Source organism: Phyllostomus hastatus, unplaced genomic scaffold, assembly GCF_019186645.2.
Source record: "Phyllostomus hastatus isolate PE091 unplaced genomic scaffold, TTU_PhHast_1.1 phas_scaffold_1674, whole genome shotgun sequence".
Classification (NCBI taxonomy): domain Eukaryota; kingdom Metazoa; phylum Chordata; class Mammalia; order Chiroptera; family Phyllostomidae; genus Phyllostomus; species Phyllostomus hastatus.
The window spans coordinates 25,433,276-25,453,937 of NW_025334011.1; the positions used below are offsets into that span (position 1 = coordinate 25,433,276).

General features: G+C 45.9%; 1 protein-coding gene and 1 pseudogene across 1 annotated transcript in view; one reads left to right on the plus strand and one right to left on the minus strand.

Moving 5' to 3' along the window:
• The window catches only part of CCDC3 (coiled-coil domain containing 3), an 88,095-nt gene that overhangs the window by 16,187 nt on the left and 51,246 nt on the right, over positions 1-20,662 (minus strand). The gene's annotated exons all lie outside the window — the stretch shown is intronic.
• The window catches only part of LOC123831043, a 53,672-nt pseudogene continuing 33,296 nt past the window's right edge, over positions 287-20,662 (plus strand).

A 20,662-nucleotide genomic window follows, 5' to 3' on the forward strand; every position in this document is an offset into this window, starting at 1 on the left:
TTAAATTATGAGATCAAAGAAGAACAATTAAAGTCACCTAATTTAATTGCACAGAGGTACTGCTGACATTTTAATATACTCTTCCTAGAATTGTCTTTAGGGGTGGAGTAGAGATAGTGTTTTAAACAAAATTAGAGTCATGCCCTCATTCCATTTTCTGTTCTACCACAATCCCTGTGGCCTTGCATCGTGACTGTTTCCTGCACTTCACTTTTCACCCTTCCCTTGAGCATTTCCTTGGAAGCTGGGGGAGGCCGAGCCAGGGCTGTGCCTCGCTGCCGCTGCCATGAACTGCACAGCTGGACCCCCACCTGTGAACCCTGCTCTCTCTACGAACACGGGCCATGGGAAGGATGTGAGTGGGGCGTTTTTGCATCTGTGAGGCTGAGTGACTTCAGTGTGACTTTTGGTGGGTCACCTGTCCCAATGACAGGACAAACCTCTGGAGAGTGTCTCACCTGTACCTTTACCTGACACCTTCCTGTGTGCTCTGGTCTCCCAGGAAGACCAGTCTGCTGTGGGACACCTCCAGAGTCCAGATCATGGAGGCTGAAGGACTGTGTCTGTGCTGCCACATACCGTCCCCGCTAACTTATTTGTGAAGAAATCGTCTCTAAACAGTTTCAGCTTCCATATGTTCACCCATTCCAGCAAGGAGCATTCATTACTCCATGCCTGGCACTGTGTGGTACAGAAAGTTTTCCTGAATTATTCTCAATATGCCAGTAATCTGTGCATCGAGCTAAACACAAAGAGTATTAAAAATTACTGTTTCACTTTCCCGACAGCAGACCTACCAAATGCTCACTGAGAGGATTCTTGCCTTCTTGCCTTCACGGCTGCTTTGGATTTAAATAACCACCTATTAAGACAAGACAAAGTGTACTTTCTAAAATGTTAAAAATGAGAGGAGGAAAGTCCAAAAGCAACATCACAGACAAACAGCTTGCCTTTTCAACACTTTGTTCCTATTCTTCAGATTCAAAAAAAAAGAAGGAAAAAAAAGGAGAGAGTTTAAATCTAGGGCAGGGGTTAGCCAACCATGGCCAAGTGCAGCCTACCACCAGCTTTTGCAAATAAAGTTTTACTGGAACACAGCCACGCTCATTTGTTTACACGTTGTCATGGCTACTTCCATGCCACAGTGGCAGAATTGAGTAGTTGTGGCACAGTCTGCTCAAAAAAGCCTGAAATACTTTCTCTGGAACTTTACAGGGAAAACATCCCAACCCCTAACCTTGAGAGGGGCTCAAAGCAAAGTGGGGTGCCAAGGCAATAGCTGACCCCTGGATGAGTTCAGAGGGAAATAGCCAAAGGACAAAAGGAGGGTAAAGGGGCAGGAAAACACCTGGTCACCAGGGTATCGCAGGACCCTCCCCAGCCCCACCGCACCATTTCACACGACTTTGAAAATAGTGACTGGCGATGGCTGCTTTTGGCCGCCAGGCCTTAGCTCGAGTTCTTGATAATCCCTGTCAGCAAGGATCCTTCTGACTCCATCTCAGCACACTGCTGCCAATTTCAGCCCTCCAGTGAACAAGACAGTTCTTTCCAGAATGATTAGCAACTGTTTCTAAGATACTTCCCAGGTGGCACTGGAAAGATAAGCTTACTAGAACCTACAAATGTGCACGTTCCCTGCATATCAATGGTCAAAGTGGAGCTCAGGGGACTCTAGACATGAAATTTGTCAGATCTGAAAAGTTTGCATTGCGCTGTGTTTTCTGACCCAGCTGAGGGCAGAAGCCAAGATTCACCTTGTCTGCGTGCTTCGAGTGCTTCGGGCACTCGGGGCTGATGGAGTGCGCACAGGCCTCAGCCCAGGTGCTCTGTGGTCCTCTGCACTGCGCGTTGTCTTCGACCCCTCAGGCACAGAGGTGTGTGAGGAAGGGCAGCAGAGTCAAGTTAGTGCGGAATGGTGTCCTGCTGGTTCAACACTAACGAGCTGGATGACACCCAGAGCTACTGAGAAAGCTTCCCGACCACAGAGGTGACAACGGGGCAGTTCTTCTGAGGACTCTGGAGGCACAACCTGAGATTCCTGGGACGGTATTCAGCTTGGCAGCTAATTCTCTGCTCCACCCAAAGTCTGAAAGAGGAGTCTCCCGTGCCAGGAGCCCCACAGAAGGGGAAGCAAGGGCCCCAGGCAGGCTGTGGCAGGAAGGTGAGGGGAGAGAAAACAGGCACGCAGGCCTGGGGTCAGGCAGGAAGTCAGGAGGGAGCTGTGGGCAGGTCTGCCCTCCCCACTGCGGCACTGACTCCAGAGCTCCCCTCCCACCACTCGCCCCTGAAAGCACGGGACCATCCAGTACCCTGGGTAGGACCATGCAAAACTGTTCAGAATCAGGCAGTGAGATTCTATCCTGGCTCCCCCATCACCTGGCAGTGGGGCCTTGTTTAAGTCAACGAAGCTGCCTGTGCTCAGTCTTTTCTACAACAGGAATAATAAGCCTCTGTCGAAGATGAAACCAGATAATACATGCAATGTATTTGACCTAGCACCTGGCCTGGAGTGAACAACAATAAAGGGAGCTTTTACTATTATTTGTCCTGAGTTTGAGCGTTGTTAATCACATTGTTACTCCCTGACCACACTACTAGGCTCTCTCAAGTGGCTGCATGTTCGCACGTTTACTTGGGTCCTGCTTAGAAACTCTCTGCCAATCCACACTCCTCATACTTTTACCCAGCTCATGAAATTCTACTTATTCTCTGAGTCTCAGTTCAAGGGCCACCTCCTCTGTGAAGCCTTCCCTGATTCCTCCAGGCAGAGCCATTGTTAACTGTACCCTGACCCACCACCAAGTTTACTGCGTCATGCTCTGTTAGCAAGTCTCACTCTCTCATAGACTGTGAGCCCATCTTTACAAGGGTTTCATCTTTTCATCTTGGCATCCAGCACCTAGCGCTCGGCAAGCACTTAATAAATGAAAGGAGGAGTGCAGATTGAAACGGAAATAAGTTCAATGACTTAAAAACGGGCAACAAATGGACAAGCAGGAGCTACCTCTGGAAAGTGGGTGCCGAGCTCATCACGATCCTTGTGAAGCCCTGTTTCCCAAGAAAAAGTCAGTTTTGACTGCCTGTCCTGGGAAGATTAGGAGCTGGCCTTAAAGATTGCTGAAATTAGTGCATGTTTTCCCCCCAAGTTCTCCCCACACCCCTGACTGGGCTAGTTTATACATCTATACCAAATCCTACAAAAGTTGCAGGTCATGGTGGAGATGAGAAAAGACAGTGAATTTCAGAGGGGAGATGCTAGGCTGCAGAAAACTTGGGTACCTTAGGGGACAGGGTCACAGTTGAGAGGCTGGCTGCAGAGGGGCCTGGGGAGGGGAGGGGCCTTAGACAGCCCAGGCTTAAATCGTGAATTGATGGTGATTAAAACCAGAAAAGACTTCACTGCCTTAGGTCCACTCCTGCCATCGTGGAAAGAAAGTTTATTAGTAAAGTTCAGCTACAGAGAAATACATTTGTACCTTTAGGTAATTTCCCTCCAAAGTGCTGCCCAAAGTGGGGTCCACAGGGTGCTCAGCTCATGAGAAGCTCGCATGGGAGTGAAGGGGTTTTCCTGGTCAAACGAAGTTGAGAAACGCAGCGTGTTGCATCTCCCTCTGAGGCAATGCTCATTATCACGTCAGCCCCTGAACACTGGCCCTGGATTGCGTCAACCTCTGTGACCCCGGATCTCACCTGCCCCAGGCAGAGCCCTCCAACAGACACCGAGAATGGACCGCAAGCTACAGAGATTTCATCTTCTTCTTGGTCCTGAAGGGGCCCGGGCCCCCTGACAAATCCACTGAGCTATGGGCAGCCTGCTACATTTTCTCCAGGGGATTTTTTTCAATGTCCATAACAAAAATTTTCTTGTTATTGTTGAAAATAGCATAATGAGTCTAGGAGTTCAGTAACTTTTAAAATAAGTTAATTTGAAGATATTTTAATTACCACTGGTCCAAAAAAAATGAATGACTTTCTCATTGCATTCCACTAGCTCGCTTGCGCTCTAACTAGGATCACTCAGCTGTGCGCACGTGGGCTCACCGACGGCAGCTGAGCCCATCCCATTCTGCGGCATGTCAGTCTTAACTTTTAAGCTTCTTGTGGGTGAATCAGTATCTCACCCAGGGAATTTTGCAAACATAACTTTCTGTTATTTATGATGTAAAGAAGACTAGGAAGTGCCTGGCTATGGCACTTCCAACCCACAATGCTTCTCTGGACCTACCAAGGGGAAGAAACACAGATCCTTGGGTAAGTAGGCTGCTAGGGCTCACTTAGCACCCAACACTTTCTGGGGTGCACTGAAGAAAAAGCTTCCAGGTAAAATGAGAAGGAGGGTATTTTACTTTTTTAGGATCCCAGAAAATCAGCATCACTGCGGAGGGGTTCCTCCATCTGGTCCCAATTCTGCCACCGATGAATTAGTGACCTTGCTGAGTCATGCATGGTCCTTCCTGAACCTCAGTCACAGCCTCTGAAACACATCTTCCCACCTCTGATACCCACACAGGTGTGTTCAAAGCTTCTGTGGGCATCTCAGTCCCCAGCTGGCCAGTCACGGCCAGGGCTGGGATTCCTTCCCATGAAAACAGCAGGCAGGAAACAGGCCCACTGCAGACCTGCTTTCCCTTGGGAGGGATGCGAGCTGTCCATGCTCACTGGAATCTCAGGGTTTTGTGAAGATCTGCCCTCTGGCCTTCTGATGTGTGCGTGCTCAGTCTCCAGGGTATCATGAGCTATGGGAGAGGAAGTACGAAAGGACTGATGATGTAGCCGCCTGCTCCAAACCCAGCAGTCAACAGATGTGCTACCACTGGAGATGGGAGGCAAGTTCACTCCTGCCCCTGCCCTGAGTGTGCATCACTGCTGAGTGAGGTGCACTGACCCACTCACTGGCTTTTTAAGCAGCATGTCTCTGGTCATTGCTATTGCCCCAGAGAACAGTAGTAGGTCGCTAACCACGTCAAAGCTTCCACGCCCCCTTGTGGACCTCTGAACTTGGTCTACGTACACACGGCAGTCCCCTCTGATCTCAATGCCTACTAGTGAGGCTGCTGAGACTGGGAAGGTTGGACGTGGACCGCTGGGGTCCACCAAGGTGGGGAAGCCTAGAGAAGACTGGCCCAGAGCAAATGCTAGCCTGTTCCACCCCTGCTCTCTCTCCAACAGAGCTGTTGACTTGACCCCTCTCTGATCTGATGCCCATTTCACTGGGGACTTACACGTCCCAGGTTCCAAGTATTTGGGTTCAGTCTCCAGCCACCCTCCTGCAAAGGGCAACTAAGGACCGGGCCCTACTTTTTCTCTCAATGACTGGTGTGTTTTCCTGGCATCATCACCACTGGCTGAAAACCCTACGGGGCTCCTGCCACCCGCCCTGCCGGGGAATGTGATGAAGATTTACGAGCTGTGAGGGCAATCCTATTTACTTCTCAGGGACTGACAGACAACTTGTCCATGTGGCCACATCCAGGGCCTGATTCAGCTGAAAGTCTGCTTGAGAGAGCTTTTCAAACCCAGAAACTGGCTTTTCTGCTACTGAATCAGGACAGGTGGCCCTGCAACATGCCAAAGAATGAAATGAGACTGCCGTTTGACACCACACACAGAAACTGACTCCAAACGCACTGAAGGCTTAAATATAAGACCCGAAACAATAAAACACAAAGAAGGAAACATAGGTACTAATCCTGTGGACCTTGGTCTCCAGAGAGGCTTTTGTGAACTTGACCCCAAAGGCAAGGGAGGTAAAGGCAAAAATAAATGAATGGAACTACATCACACTGAAAAGCTGCAGGGCAAAAGAAACCATTGACAAAACAAAAAGGCAGCCAATAGGATGGAAGAAGATGCCTGCAGTATCTGATAAAGTGCTAACATCTAAGATATACAGAGAATACATACAACTCAACAACAACAACAAAAAATCCCATTAAAAAATGGTCAGAGGCTGAACACATACTTTTCCCAAAAAGATATACAAATGGACAAGAGACATAAGAAAAGATACTCAACCTTGCTAGACATAAGGGAAACACAAATCAAAACCACAATGAGATACCATCTCACACCTGTCAGAATGGCGATTCTCAACAAGACAGGTAATGAAAGTATTGGCGAGAATGTGGAGAAAAAGGAACCCTCACTCACTGCTGGTGGGGATGCAGACTGCTGCTGACATGATGGAAAACAGCTGGAGGTTCCTCAGAAATTAAGACTAGCACTACCATAGGACCCAGCAACCCCTCTTCTGGGTGTCTACCTGAAAATTTTGAAAATAATTATATGTTCACCCTTATGTTCATTGTAGCATTATTCACAGTAGCCAAGACATGGAAACAACCTAAGTCAACCTAATTGTCCCTCGATGGATGAGAGGATAAAGAAGATGTGGGCCATGTATACAATGGGACGCTACTTAGCCATAAGAAAGGATGAAACACTGCCATCTGAGACAACATGGATGAACCTCAAGAATATCATGCTAAGCAAAATAAGTCAGACAAAAAAGGACAAGAACCCTATGATTTCACTCATATATGGGAGAAAAAACAGAAAGCAACAAATAAACACACAAAACAAACTCATACACACAGACAGCAGTATGGTGGTTACCAGAGGGGAAGGGGTGGGGAGGAAGAGAAGGGTACAGGGGGCCAAATCTATGGTGAGAGAAGGAGGCTAGGTTCTGGGCGGTAAGCGCACACTACACTATACAGACGTTGTGTTACAGAACTGCACGCCTGGAACTTACATAATGCTATTAACCAATGTCACCCCAATAAACTTAATTTTTAAAAGAGACCTGGGGCAGGGATTTAGTGGGCCCTCGCTTCAAACCTGGCTCTGCCTCTTGCTGGCTTGGCAGGTGTTTTCCTTCTTTCACTCAGTAGAGATGCTGAGAAATTGTTCAGAATGTGCACAGCTTCACTCAGTAGACCTTAAAGCCACTCAGTGGTAACTGTTATTCCTACAGACTGCTGGGCTATCAATAACCTCCTGTCCAAAATCATCTTCAGTTAATATTTTATTAGGGACAATATTATTAGAAAACCTTGAAACAACAGATGAGAAGTGGATACTAAAGCACTTAAGTGACATGTTTCTGCTGACTTTCAAAGGCTTCCTTTCTGGCTTGGTATCTGGCACAAGTCCTTGCAAACCCGAAAGTTTCAATAACATGGTCAGGGCACAATTGCCATGTGAAGAGCATTAGATTACAGAATCCTACCCAGTGCAAGGTTATGACCAGACTCTGTGACAAGTGAAAAATGGATATTAGCCGTGAGAACTTATAAACATGCCTTAACTGTTGTTCCACTCTGTAAACAGGTCTAAATTATTCCTAGCAACCTCTTTAAAAATTTGCTGTTCCATCTTCCATGGGTGCTGTGTCATGATACTGCATGGCAGGGTCGCTCTCATCCTGTTTCCTATCATCTCATCAGATATCTTTCCCCACCTCCCTGTGCATGGCCTCCCCCCGTGACTCTATCTCGGCACCTGCTTGTGGCCCAAATGGCCTCGGACAATCAGGTTTACCCAGTAATGGTAAATGGTCTCTTTCTTCTACCATAAAACCATGACAACAGCCCCGCTGCCTGACACAGTGCCTGGCGCACAGTGAGTGCTCAAAGGCGTGACTGAGGAATGAAGTGACGGATTCCAGAATGATCACATGCTGGCTATTTGTGACACAGGACTCCCGAGAAGCAGACAGTAAAAAAAGTCACCTATCATGTCACCACTAGAAGACTACCTTCATTTTTTTTTCCTGGCATGATTATTTCAACCTGGTTATAAACACACCATTTTCAGTTTTGCTTTTTTTAAACTTACATTTCACAAAAAATTTATAATCCAAGGGTTTCATTATTCTAATGGCTGTAACTATTTTACTCTTTCATTTACTTAGCTCCAGCTTTTGTTGGGCACACAAGCTATACCTAGGTGTTGTACTATTTTAAATAACATTCAAGAAAATAAGACACTGTGTTTATTCTTTATCTGGATTATTTCTTTAGGGTTGACACTTGGAAGTGAAATTATTAGATTATTAGATTAGAAGTACTAAACATTTCTAAGAATTTTACTTTATGTTACCAAATTGTTTTCTAAAAGTATTATACTAATTTAAGGTTTAATTTTCATGCTTATTTCTTTAATTTACTAGAATGTATTTGTGTACATGGTGTGATAATAGTATATAAATTTTTTCTAAAGAGCAAATTGATTCATTCCCCCACATTTTATTGAGTACCCTCCATTGCCCACAGATCATATCACCTCCTCCTTAGACTTCTGACTGGGCCTCCCTCATCCTGTGTAGCTGTGGGTTCCTATATCCATCCCATGTGGCTTTCATTAAGTTAGTTTGAATATGCAATAGGATATTCCTCTTTTTCAAAAATTTTTGGCCAAACTTTTTAAAACCCAGGATTGTATCATAATATTAAAATTATAGTATGGAAACTATGCAGCTCTACACATATTTTGAATGGATCAAAAGCTACAGACTAATATTTGATAATGACAATGTTAAAAATTAGAGTATATGCTTCCCTGATTTATCTTCCTGCCCATTGCTTTTTCTTAGATACACTCTTGATTCTATCTATGTCTTATTCCTAGTCAGGGAATAAAGCCATAAAATTTTATGTTTCATTCTTTATTTAACCTATAAAAGTTGTATTTTCCGCTCTTCTCATTACCCATCTATGAAAATATGCACAGATGTTCCTAACGGGGACAAAGAAGGATGGCCACTGCAGAACTGCAGACTTGTTTGTAAGACTGGAAAAGTGGGAACAACTTGCATTCCTGTCAAGAAGGGAATGGCTAATAAAGAAGAAGGGAATCTTACCGTTTGTGACAGCATGAATGGACCTAGAGAGCATTATGCTGAGTGAAATAAATCAGACAGAGAAAGAAAAATACCACGTGATTTCACGCATATGTGGAATCTAAAGAACAGTGAACCAACAGAACAGCAAGACTCAGAGAGACAGAGAACAGACTACGGGTTGCTGGAGCAGAGGGTAGGACTGGGGGACTGGGTGGAAAAGGTACAGGGAGTGAGAAGTACGGTTGGTAGTTACATAACAGTCACGGGGGTAAAAAGTTACAGCGTTGGGAGTACAGTCAACAATACTGTGTTGTGCTAGGTGGGTCCTGGAAATATTGGGGGGAAAGTTTGTGAAGTATATGATTATATAACCACTCTGCTGTACACCTGGAACTAATACAGAATAATATTGAATATAAACTGTAATTGAAAAATAAAAAGATAAAATTTTTAAAAGGGAATAGTTAAATAAACTACAACACCCTCACCCCATGAAATACCCTGCAGAATTAAAGGATGAGGGGAAAGAGCTCTTATAAATATATCAAGTGAAAAAAGCACAACCACCAAATTTTAGAACCATTCCTATAGTATGATACCATTTAAGGAAAAAAATGCCACAACACTATTTTTTAGCATTAAAGATATGTATTTTATTGCCAAACTCAAATACTGTAAAGCCAATACTTATGAACTCCATTTAAAATGAGCCATTGGATTTGACAATAAATGACAGTCTTTTGGTACTAATCTTCCTTTTCATGTCAGCTTTTTCAAACCACAGTTTGCATTCAAAGAAAACCACTTTTTAAGGGCCTACATACGGCATGTAAAGCCCCAGCCAGAGCTGGGAAGCATCTCTACCTCCAGCATGGTCATGTCTGGGGAGGGCATGAAGCTGTGTGTGAAGGAAGCTGTGTTTTTATTTGTAATGCTTACATTTTTGCACAGATAATATTTCCACACCTGTCTTTCTAGTGCAATTAGAAATTAGTAAATAGTTTAAAAGCCATTCTCTTTAAAGGGATTATCGGGGGTTGTATTTCTCCTGCGTGCACCTGGGTGCCACAGGTCACATGGTCCCTTCTGCAGGTGCTCAGCGCAGACTCAGCCCCCACAGAGCACATGAGTGATTGGCACACGAGTGATCAGCACACTGCAGCAGAGAGGGGCGCTTGGCCCCCAGGGAGATGTGCGATGACTACGTCCTAGCCCTGAAGGAGCCACAAGGACTTGCAGATGCCATTTTAGGTTAAAAAAAGCCCAGCTTGGGAAAGAGTGGGGGCTTGACCAGGAATTGGCACCAACTTACCGCAGACGCAAGCAGAAGCTAGGCTTCCCCACCGAGCCTCCCAAAGGAGCAGTTGCTAAGCCTGTTAACTGCCTGGGGACATCAAATGTAGATGTGGCCCTCGGAGCTGGTTCACAGCTATGGGGGCGAGTAGTCATTTACCCAGAGAACTAAGGTCCTCAGCCTTGGGGCTTGATCTTCACTAGATTCTGGCATCGGAGAAAGAACAACTGTCACTACTATTAACTGAGCACTTACTATGTGCTGGGCCCTGCACTAGGTATTTTGGATACATTCTCTTACTAAATTCTGACATTCAGCCCACACAGTAGGTTGTACTACTTTCCCCATTTTAGATTTAAATAAAGCTTAGATTGCTGAAGTCACTTGCCTAAGGCCCATGGTCTGTGATAGAGCTTGAACTTGAAATCAGACCATCTACCTTAAAAGGTTGTGCCCCCATGCTCTTAAGCTCTGTGATAGACTCCTAATGTCTTCAGATCAGCTTTCATTTGCAAACCAGAAGCTCAGTGGCAGTTTCAGGAGCCTCTGCCCTCCCCTCGGCTCTCCCTGACCCCTGGCAGCACACGCAGGGCGTGCTCCTCACAGCACAGCTGCCTTCCAGCTCTCGAGAAAACCCCAGGCAAACCACACACGATACTATTTGTCTGGGACATGGTGGTTTCAGTTACCAAAAAATAAAACTTAAAACCACCATTCCAGATGACCGCCTTCTCATCCTCTTCCATAATCCCACTTGTGAGCAATCTGGATATTCAATTTAAAATGAATTAAGGAAGCAACTTAAGTGAGGAAGAATGGCAGCCCCAGCCTTTAAAAACTCACAGTTAATGAACATCAAATTCCACTCTAGTCCCTGAGAAGGTGGCCTTTGGACTCATGAGCTTGATACATCCTCCGCGGCCAGAGCCGCCTCTGTGCCGCAGTCCCACCCCAGGGCCGTGCATGGCTGCTCGTGAGGCTGGCCCAGAGAGCGGCCCCAACAGGGTCCTCTGATTGACTGAACTTACAGCCAAGAAGCCCTGCCCACTAATAGACTTCACTGATATGAGTAGAAAAGCCAGGCCTTATTTTTTTAATGATTTTTTATTGTGGTAAAATACACGGAACATAAAATTAACCATTTTTATGTGCATAGTCCTGTGGCATTCAGCACATTCACACCATTGCACAGCCATCACCACCCCACCCACTGCCAGGCCTCGCCTTTGGACTCCTGGAGTGCTTCCTCCCAAACCCTAACTTTTACCGTCTGTTTCCACCTCTGCCCTTGCAAACTGATGTCCACTCTCCAGATGGTCCTCTGCTTTCTCCAGAGCTGCGGTGTTTGTGGCCACCCTGCACAGGCTCTGAGGGCTTCCTGGGCCTCCTTCCAGGCCCGGCCAGACCTCCTGTCCAGAGAGCTCAGGATCCGCCGCTGGTGCTAACTCCAAAGCTTCCTCCTAGCAGGCCCCTCCTCCAACCTCTCCCCTTCTCAGCCTCCTCCATGCCAGGAGATGCTGTGGAGCCACATGCCCTGGGTGACAACATGGCACCTCCTTAGCAGCTACGTAGCCCTGAGCAGTTGACCAAACTTCGGGGAGCCTATGCACCCTCTCCAAAATCAGGCCATGGAATCAAACTGCTGGGGTGGTTGTGAGGACTGGAAATGAGACTCATCAAGCGCCTGGTGCCTGGAAGTCCATGTCATATGCTGTCACACTCTGCCTATTAAGTCTGTCCTGACCTGCTGATCCCTCTCCAGCGTCCCCTCCCTCCATCACTTTCCTTCTCCCTCATTTCCTTCTTCCCACAACATCCTCTTCCACCCCCACCTCATTCTCCGCCTTCCATGGGAACCCAGAAAGTTTATGTTATCCCAGGAGGGGGTAGAAACTAGCAGTCTGGCTCTGCTGCCTGAGCCCCAGCGAGCCCACGTTTTTCCTTTCTCCCCTTTGGCTGAATCTGGCAGAAAATGCCCACTTGGGTGTCATGTCTCAGAGTGTGGAGTGTGAGGAGGATAATTTGCCAAAAGCCATTTTACAGCCTCACAGGGGAGCCTGGAGTCTGGAAAACATGCTCTTCTTCCGATACTTGCCAAATGTTCAACAGACAAACCTGTGATATCCTTTCCTGGCCTTCCCCCTTGCTGAGATAAGAAAGACAATCTCTTGACAGGCCTTGAAGAATAAATCACTTATTTTTAAAAGTCAGTCGGGGGGAGGAGACCATCTGGATGGAGGCTTTGAAAACCTGAGAACACAGGAAAGAAACTGAGTAGACGAAGCCACATTAGAGTGGCCTCCGACAGACGTCCCATGGGCCCCCCATCTGTAAGTTTAATTTTCTAGATGGCAAAGGTCTCTCTGGGTGACAGCCCCTTACTTGGGGAACACATGCTGGCCAACACACTTGCATTTTGTCATTTCTCTGCTTAGAAACCTTCAAAGGCAACCAGAGCCCCAGGGGACCGTCCTCACTTCACTTCCTAATGTGACATCATTACTCTTTCAGGAGCACTCGATTACAGGCACCCTGAACTAGTCTCGCTGCTCCCCAAACACACCCCAAGCATCACATCTGAGCCTTTGCTCTTGATGCTTCCTCCACCTGGCGTGTCTCCCACCACCACACCTTAAACAGCACGCTCTCCAAGGCCAATCTCTGATGCCACCTTCACTGAGCCTGTCCTGGATCCCTCACCTGACTGGAATCCACCCTCTCTCTGGACTCCCATGGTGCTTGGAACCTCCCTTTTTGCATTTATCTCACAGAGGCAAAAATGAAAACCAATTATGTTATATTTTGTTATAAAGTTCATATGCCTTTGGGTTATACATCACAGTCATGTACATACTCGTCTTCACCTCTGTGCTCAATGATGAGCTGTTTGAAGGCCACAGGTGTGTATGCCTCTGGTCTCCATCACTCACCACCCTTTCTCTATGCCTGAAACTTGCTGGGTACTCAGCAAGCACTTGCCTGTTAAGCTGTACAAGTCAATAACCCTACTCTGTGCACACAGTCTGTGGACACGACCTCCTGTGCCACGTGTGTCTTTGCAAACAGTGGTGAGGGTGCCTGGACTCAGCGATTCAAACACCGACCTGGAAGAGCTACCCTTTGCAGGGAGAGCAGAATGTCCTCCCTTTGAGAGACTGAAGAAACACTAAGTTTGGGGTGGGATTCATTTGTGTGCCCAGTGCTGTGCCTTGAAGGAGACTGGTCTCAGAGGCTGTAGAATTGCTACAGCCTCAGTTTCTGCTTGAGGCATCCAGTGTCATTAGCTCTGGCTGTGCAACCTTCAGGTGAAGCTCTGAGTTTTTAGAGCCCTTCTCCATCTCCCAAAAAGCTGTCAAGAAGTCAAAGAGCTGGACATGCCATATCTCTAACTCTGTCTTTACACTACCTTGCCACACAGTGTGGCTTACAACATGACTCCTCTGACAACTGGCCAGTCAGCCTCCAGGGCAAGATACTCTGCCTGTGCATGGGATGCAGCCCAGTTTTTGTTTTGTTTTCTCCTGTGACAACTACCTATTCCGAAGGTAAGTATAACTATGTACCTTATAACAAAATATAAAATAAATGGTTTTGACTCCTCCTTATGGAATCACTCAGAATAAAGCCATTTCCTCTTTTCTGGGGCAGCATGCCAAAGGGTTGTGCACAGCGTCATGCCTCCTCCAAACCTCCTCTATCCCCGGGTGAACATGTCAGTTCCCCAGATCATTTCTCAAGTCACATTTTTCAAGACGCTCCATGATCTGACCTCTCCCATTTTCAAGATCTGGAATCCACCAATCCATCATTCTCATGTAGTTCCCGCAGCTGAGCACTGTGCTCTAGGGTTGGTCTAACCACGACTGTTAAAGCTCAAACCTTATGTATGAGGCAAGAAGGAGAAAGGAGGGGAGTCCTCTCAGGCCTCAGGAGGCCTTACTGGGCTGCAGAGGGAACATCTGCAGGTGCACTAGGGTATTTGAGGTGCTATGCCCAAGAGAGAGGTTGGGCAGGAGCACAGGCCACGTGGACACCTCATGACACACTAGAAGTACAGGACAGTGCTCCAGTTCCAGGTGGGGACTAGGATACTGAGTAGCATGGACACAGGTGGACACGCAGAAGGAGAAACACAAATAAGAACATCAATCCATGCTATGGCCAAGGAACACAGGTGGAGTGAAGAGCTGTGAATTAGCAATAACATGCTGGTCCCTACTCTGTGCACCGGACTGTGTGTAATGGTAGTGATCATCAAATTAAGAAATTGACATAACCCTAAGCTCTTCAGCTGGGGCCATGTATTTAAAGCCATTCATATATTTCTCAAGTAGACCAAGAACTCTGGCTGAATGAAACCTGAGAATGACAGGAAACAGTGGTCTTTGCCACAAGGTCCAGAGAAAAGCAAGCAAGCTAATGAGGACTCTAGGGTGGCTCAGGCAGGGTGTACTGGAACTGTGCTCCAGGAGCATGCTTCTCAAACAATGGGGTACGAAGGATGTATCGTGAAATTCTGCATCTACCCACAGGGAGAGAGACTCCTTTCTTCACTGCATCCTGTCTGTCTACTAAGGTAGGAACAAAGGTTACATAACAGATAGAAATAGAAAACAAAGAGCAAATGGTATAGCTAAACTGAACCGTTAAATATGAATGGACTAAATACTAACTAAAAAGGCAGAGATGAGTCCTGGCCAGGTGGCTCAGTTGGTTGGAACATCATTCCATGCACCAAAAAGTTGAGGGTTTGATCCCCAGTCAGGGTACATACCTGAGTTGCAGGTTCGATCTCTGGTGGAGGCAACCAATTGATGTTTCTCACATCAATGTTTCTCTCTGTGTGTCTCCCTCCCCCCGCCCCTTCTCCCTCCTTTCCCCTCTAAAATCAGTAAGCATATCCTCAGATGAGGATTAAAAAAAAAAGACAGAAGTGATCAACCTGTGTAAAACTAAGACCCAACTATATACTATCTGCAAGAAACGAACTTTAACTACAGCCAAACAGTTTGAAAGTAAAAGGATAGGAAAAATATATAAACATATCGTGGAAACACTCAGCATAGGAAAGTAGGTGTGGCTACACTGCTAGCAGGCAAAGCAGACCTGAGGACACGGAGCATCATTCCTCAAGAAGACAGGACACCTCAACAAGGCCAACTCATCATGATGACATTATAATCATAAACGGTTTTTGCCCCTAAAGTAAAAAAATACATGTAGGAAACCTGTATTTAGCATTGTAGGCATTAGAAAGATAAATAAGAAAATCACTTCCCCCAGATACCTTCTGTCTTGCAAAGAAAAATAAGTATTTAAAGATTTTCAGAGTAGAGTATTGGCAGCAAGGAAGGACAGCCCACCATCCTGGTCGTCTTCATATCAGCTGATGTGATGCTTGCCACATCCCGTTTTCCATCTCCACCCAGGAAAGGAATCTTTTTTGTAAAAGATCCCTTTTTTATTATGGAAGTTTCCAAACACACATAAAAGGAGGAGATTAGTACAGTGAACCTCCATATACTCATCACCACCCACCTTCAACAATTCCCAGCATTTCGCCTCTCCTGTTTCATCTACCCAGTGGCTCATCCCGACTATTTTTTAAAAGCATGTTTCAGAGGCAACCCCAGTTATCACATCAGATGACCTGGAAATACTTCTGTAGGCTTCTCTAGCTGTAAGGACACTTTTAAAAAAGCATAACCATCATACCTTGATCTCATTCAAGAATATTAATCATAATTGCTTAATATCAGGTAATACCCAGTATATTTCCCTCACAGATTCTTTTTTTTTATTTGGTTTGTTCAAATCATGATCCAAATAGGGCCCACATTTTGCCATTTGGGTGTTATAACTCCCAAGCCTCTTTTATGCTATAATAATCTTTTTCTTATTGTCTAAGCCATTGATTTCTTAAGAGGAACTGGGTCATTTATGCTACAAAATGACCAAAAAAAGAGCTCTTTCTGACTTAAAGACCTCTTCCAGAGATGACTATTATCACCACATAAAGAACAATAATATGGAAGTTTAGGAGGGGTTTCTCTAATACATATTCTGTTCCAAAGCACTCCAAAGAGATTGCTTCTTATTGCCCAGCAAGACCAATGACCCTCTGGGTAAGTCTATTTGAACCCCATTAGAGTATAGGGACCTTGTTAGAACCATCAGGAGCAAAGACTTACTCTAATTCAACTTCAAGTGAAATTCCACCACCATTTGAAAAGCACTATAACAAGACACATAGGTTTGCCCAGCCAGTGTGGCTCAGTTGGTTGGAGCATTGCCCTGTAGACTGAAAGGTCACCAGTTTGAGTCCCAGTCAGGGCACATACCTTCAGTCCCAGTTGGGGTGCGGCGTGTGTGTGGGAGGTAACCGATCAATATTTCTTTCTCTCCCTTCCTCTCTCTCTCTGGAATCAATAAATATATTAAAAATAGTAAAGAGTGGCTCTTTAAAAAAAAAGACACACAGGTTCTATTGATTTCAAATGACAGGTAAATCCAGAAAGTAATTAAAACAAAGAAAAGAGGGCTCTGAAGGAGAACACTGCCAAGCCACAACTAACTGTCTCCCTGACCTGAAGGCCTGCTGGGGCACACGGGAGCCGTCGAGGAACCCAGGTGTGCACACCCAGGGCCTCCCCGTGTTCAAACCAGCCAAGCAGATGAACCCGCAACACTGTTCAAATGCAACAATGCAAAGACAATGAGAGCTTGGAGGGGGTGTGGCAATGGCACAGGAGGTGAGTCAGACAGGGAACTATCTCTACCCTTGCCCACAGCAAACCCAAACTTTGTTCTCTTTTAAAGAGCTTGGAAAGCCAAAATCTTGGGAAGAAGAAAGTTCAAAAAGCCCCAGGCACAGAAGAGAAGACAAGGACAAAAGGAAAGAAAGAAGAAGTGTGACATGATTGCCATTCCCCAGCAGCTTTGGGCTCCATTTCCTTCCAGTCCTTTCAGGAACAACCACACTTGACATCCTCAGCCGGACACATCAGTGAGTTCAAATGACCCAAAACCAGCTTATCATTAGCCATCTGTCCTCCTGCCCCTCTGCAGGACTGCACTTGGCCACCACCATAAAGAAAATTGCCTCTTCACAAAGAGAGGCTGAATAACCTCAGTAACCTCCTTCTAGAACGCCTTTTCAGGGTATACAAACTTATATGGACAGCGGAGCCTTATTAACATTCAGCCAAGTCACCTGCTCTGCCTCGCTGCAGGAGGGACTCTGCACACAGGGGCCCTGTGCAGAGCACAGGGGTGCTCTGTGGGAAGCACCAGGTGTCCCGTCCTCTGATCCGCACGCCATCCATGAAACAGCACTGTGTAGTTCAGTCCTCCCCTAATGTGGCCAGCTCTGATGTAACAAAGAGCTCTTGTTTCACTGAAGACCTTCCACTGAAAACATGCCCACATCCAAAGTGAGGGGACAGACAGGGTCCCATCACCCAGGCAACCATTGTTAAAGGAACCTCTTTGACACATGCCCCAGAGAAAACAAGAACAGCTTTGCAGGCACCTGGCTGACCTCAGCTGGAGATGAGTGTGATGGGTAGTTTTCTGTGTCAACTTGCCTCGGCTAAGAGATGCCCAGAGTGCTAGTAAAACATTTCAGGGTGTGTCTGTGAGGGTGTTCTAGAAAAGATTAGCATCTGAATCAGCAGACTGAGTAAAGATCTACTCTCACTAAAGTGGTGGAGCCTCATCCAATCCTTCGAGGATTGAACAAAAAGAACAGAATAGAACAGAAAGGCAGAGGGAGGGGGAGTTCTAGCTCTCTGCTGGAGCTGGGATGCCCATCTCCTCCTGCCCTTAGATGCCAGCTCTCCAGGTTCTTGGCCTTTGGACTCAGAGCAGGACTTAACACCATTGGTCCCCTCGGTGCTCGGACCTTCAGGCTCAGATCCAGCTTCACCAATTTAATCATTCCCTCATTAGACTCTTTCTTTAGAAGTATAGAAACCTTTAGACATACAGAATTTAGAATATTTCTATTTCTGTTTCTCTGGAGAACCCATACAGAGAACCCTGACTGATACAGAAGGGATCCAGGCCAACTGGGACCATCCAACTAAAGGATGAAAGCTCAACAGGAGAATGTTGCCTAAACATTTTATTAACATGACAGCACCCTGTCATGTTAGACTAGCTACTCAGCCTGCCTCTGCCTATTCTCAAGATCACCAACAGGATGCAAGAGCTATGAGGGGCTCTGATGAATGACTTCCACAGAAGTCATTCCACGGAAACAGAGCTTGTGAGCACAAGGTAACACAGCTGCCGCTGCTTTAGTGGCTCCATCATTTTCTATCATTTCTCTGGGAGGCCTGGATCCTGGCATTGATGGATGGCACCTACATACCCATTGCTGGTTAGCATCCAAGGGATTCGAGCCCACGCTGCCCCTTGCTGCTACAGATTCTCTGTATCACTGTCAGCCACGTGGCATTAAACACAGTGACCCCCTCGCCCTTCCTGGCACTCCAGCAGAGGTCTTCGCCCCTTCCCCACTGGTCTGTAAGACCAGCATGCCTCGAGACTGACCCCATCCAGACAACCCAGCATCATTGGATCCTGAGCTGTTAGCCTTCACCTCTTGAGGCTGGCATTTTTTTTTTTATGTTTAAAATGGGACTAATGATGTCAGTCTGAGAGAATTTGGAGGAAATATCAAACATGGAAAACGTACGTGGAAGGTCTCTGAAGACTGTAAATGCTGCACAAAACCAAGCTAAATGACCAGCTCAGGAGGAAGTGAAGTTATGTTCTGTAGGACACAGTCAGAGAAGGGCTAGACCGAGAGAGAATTTTCTGGTTTTGATCTGGCCACTGAAATTTCTTTTTGTAATGAGTAGGTGGAAGGTGAATAGTATTAGAAAGCAGTCTTTGAAGAGAAGATGGGAAATAATGTTTAATAGTTACATTTCATTTTCAAAAAATGAAACACGTAGATGTTCACACATCTACGTGTTATAATGGGAGACACTAACCTGGGAGAGAGCCTCGAGGATGGTTCTGAGTTTGCTATAACTGCAGTCAGAGCAGGTTTCCTGATGTCATCGAGCTCCTGATCTGGGCAGAACTTCAGCCAAATCATTTTCATCACATAGGGCTCTAATCCTTTTAAAAGGCTTTCCAGAAGAAGAGTTTGTAAAGTTTCTCTACAAAATGGTTCAACTTGTTTCAGTTTCTTTTTTATTCAGCGGTAATAGGTCACCTACCTACTTGCGATGAGCACTCTGAAAGTTTGGATGTCACAAAAGCAATGTGCTACATTTAGCAGGGAGCACAACCAGATATTATTTTAAGGAAAAGCATAAGGAGAGATCCCTTTTATTTATGAGAGGTCACTACCACATTAAGGGGATGGGAGGTCATTTTCACATGGGCAGAGGTCTTCCTGTGCCACCGACAACTGCCACAGCAGACAGCGGCTGCTGCTACTGGGTTAACAGCTGAAACCATGTTCTAGAGCCATGGTTCTCACATGGGGGTAAATCTACCCCCCAGGGGACATTTGACAGTGTTTGGAAGCATTTTTGTCTGACACAACTTACGGGTTTTGCTACTGCCATCAGTGGACAGAGGGCAGGGATGCTGCCATACACCCCATAATGCACAGGACAGCCCCCCACAGCAAGGAATTTTCCAGCCCCCATGTCAACAGCGCCAATGTTAAGAAGGGAGCTTGTGAGGAGGAAGCTTCAGGAAAACCTCCAATGGCATGTGCCTGCCCCAGCTCAGACTCCACAGTGAGAGGTGCACATTGATTTAAAGCCCTGACGAGTATACTGTGGTCACAAACCTTTACAAACGAGGCCAGCCCAAATGCAGCAATTAATAACTTCATTAGTTTCTAACTAATTATTTACAGTGCATGGCAGATATGGTGAAATGGGAAAAAGCCAGAAATTCTAAACCTACCAGACATCAAGAATTCAGTCCTGCATGTTTCCTCTATGTGGGGGATCTTAATCTGGGGTCCCCACTGCCCAAAGGGCTGTGAGGAAAATTCAGAGACCATGTGGATTTGAGTGAGAAAACATTACAAGTTTATTTCCCCTAATCTCTAACTGAAAAATAGCATCTCCTTCTATTATTCATGGGATCAAGAAGCTGCAGCGGCACAGCAGCACCTGACATTCTGTCACAGGGAGGTCTCATGGATATCTTCATCTCACGTTATAGCATAATACATTATGTACGCTCGTCATTGCTTTGAAATTATAACAGGTATTAGATCTGCTGCCAGCTCTTCTGTTATACTGTAAAGTGTTAATGCAGTGTGTTTCTACATCACAGGTTTTTTTTAATATTCTGATAACCTATTAAATATAACTGGTTGCCTTTGTAATCCTGAGCATTTTATCAAATGCACTTAAAAATACTGTTGTGAAAAATGGTCCATAACTTCAGCAGACTGTCAAAGAGCTTTATGGCACAGAAAAGGTTAAAAATCCCTATTGGGTGGGGACAGTGTGTGACACAGAATAAGCCCATTCATAGCT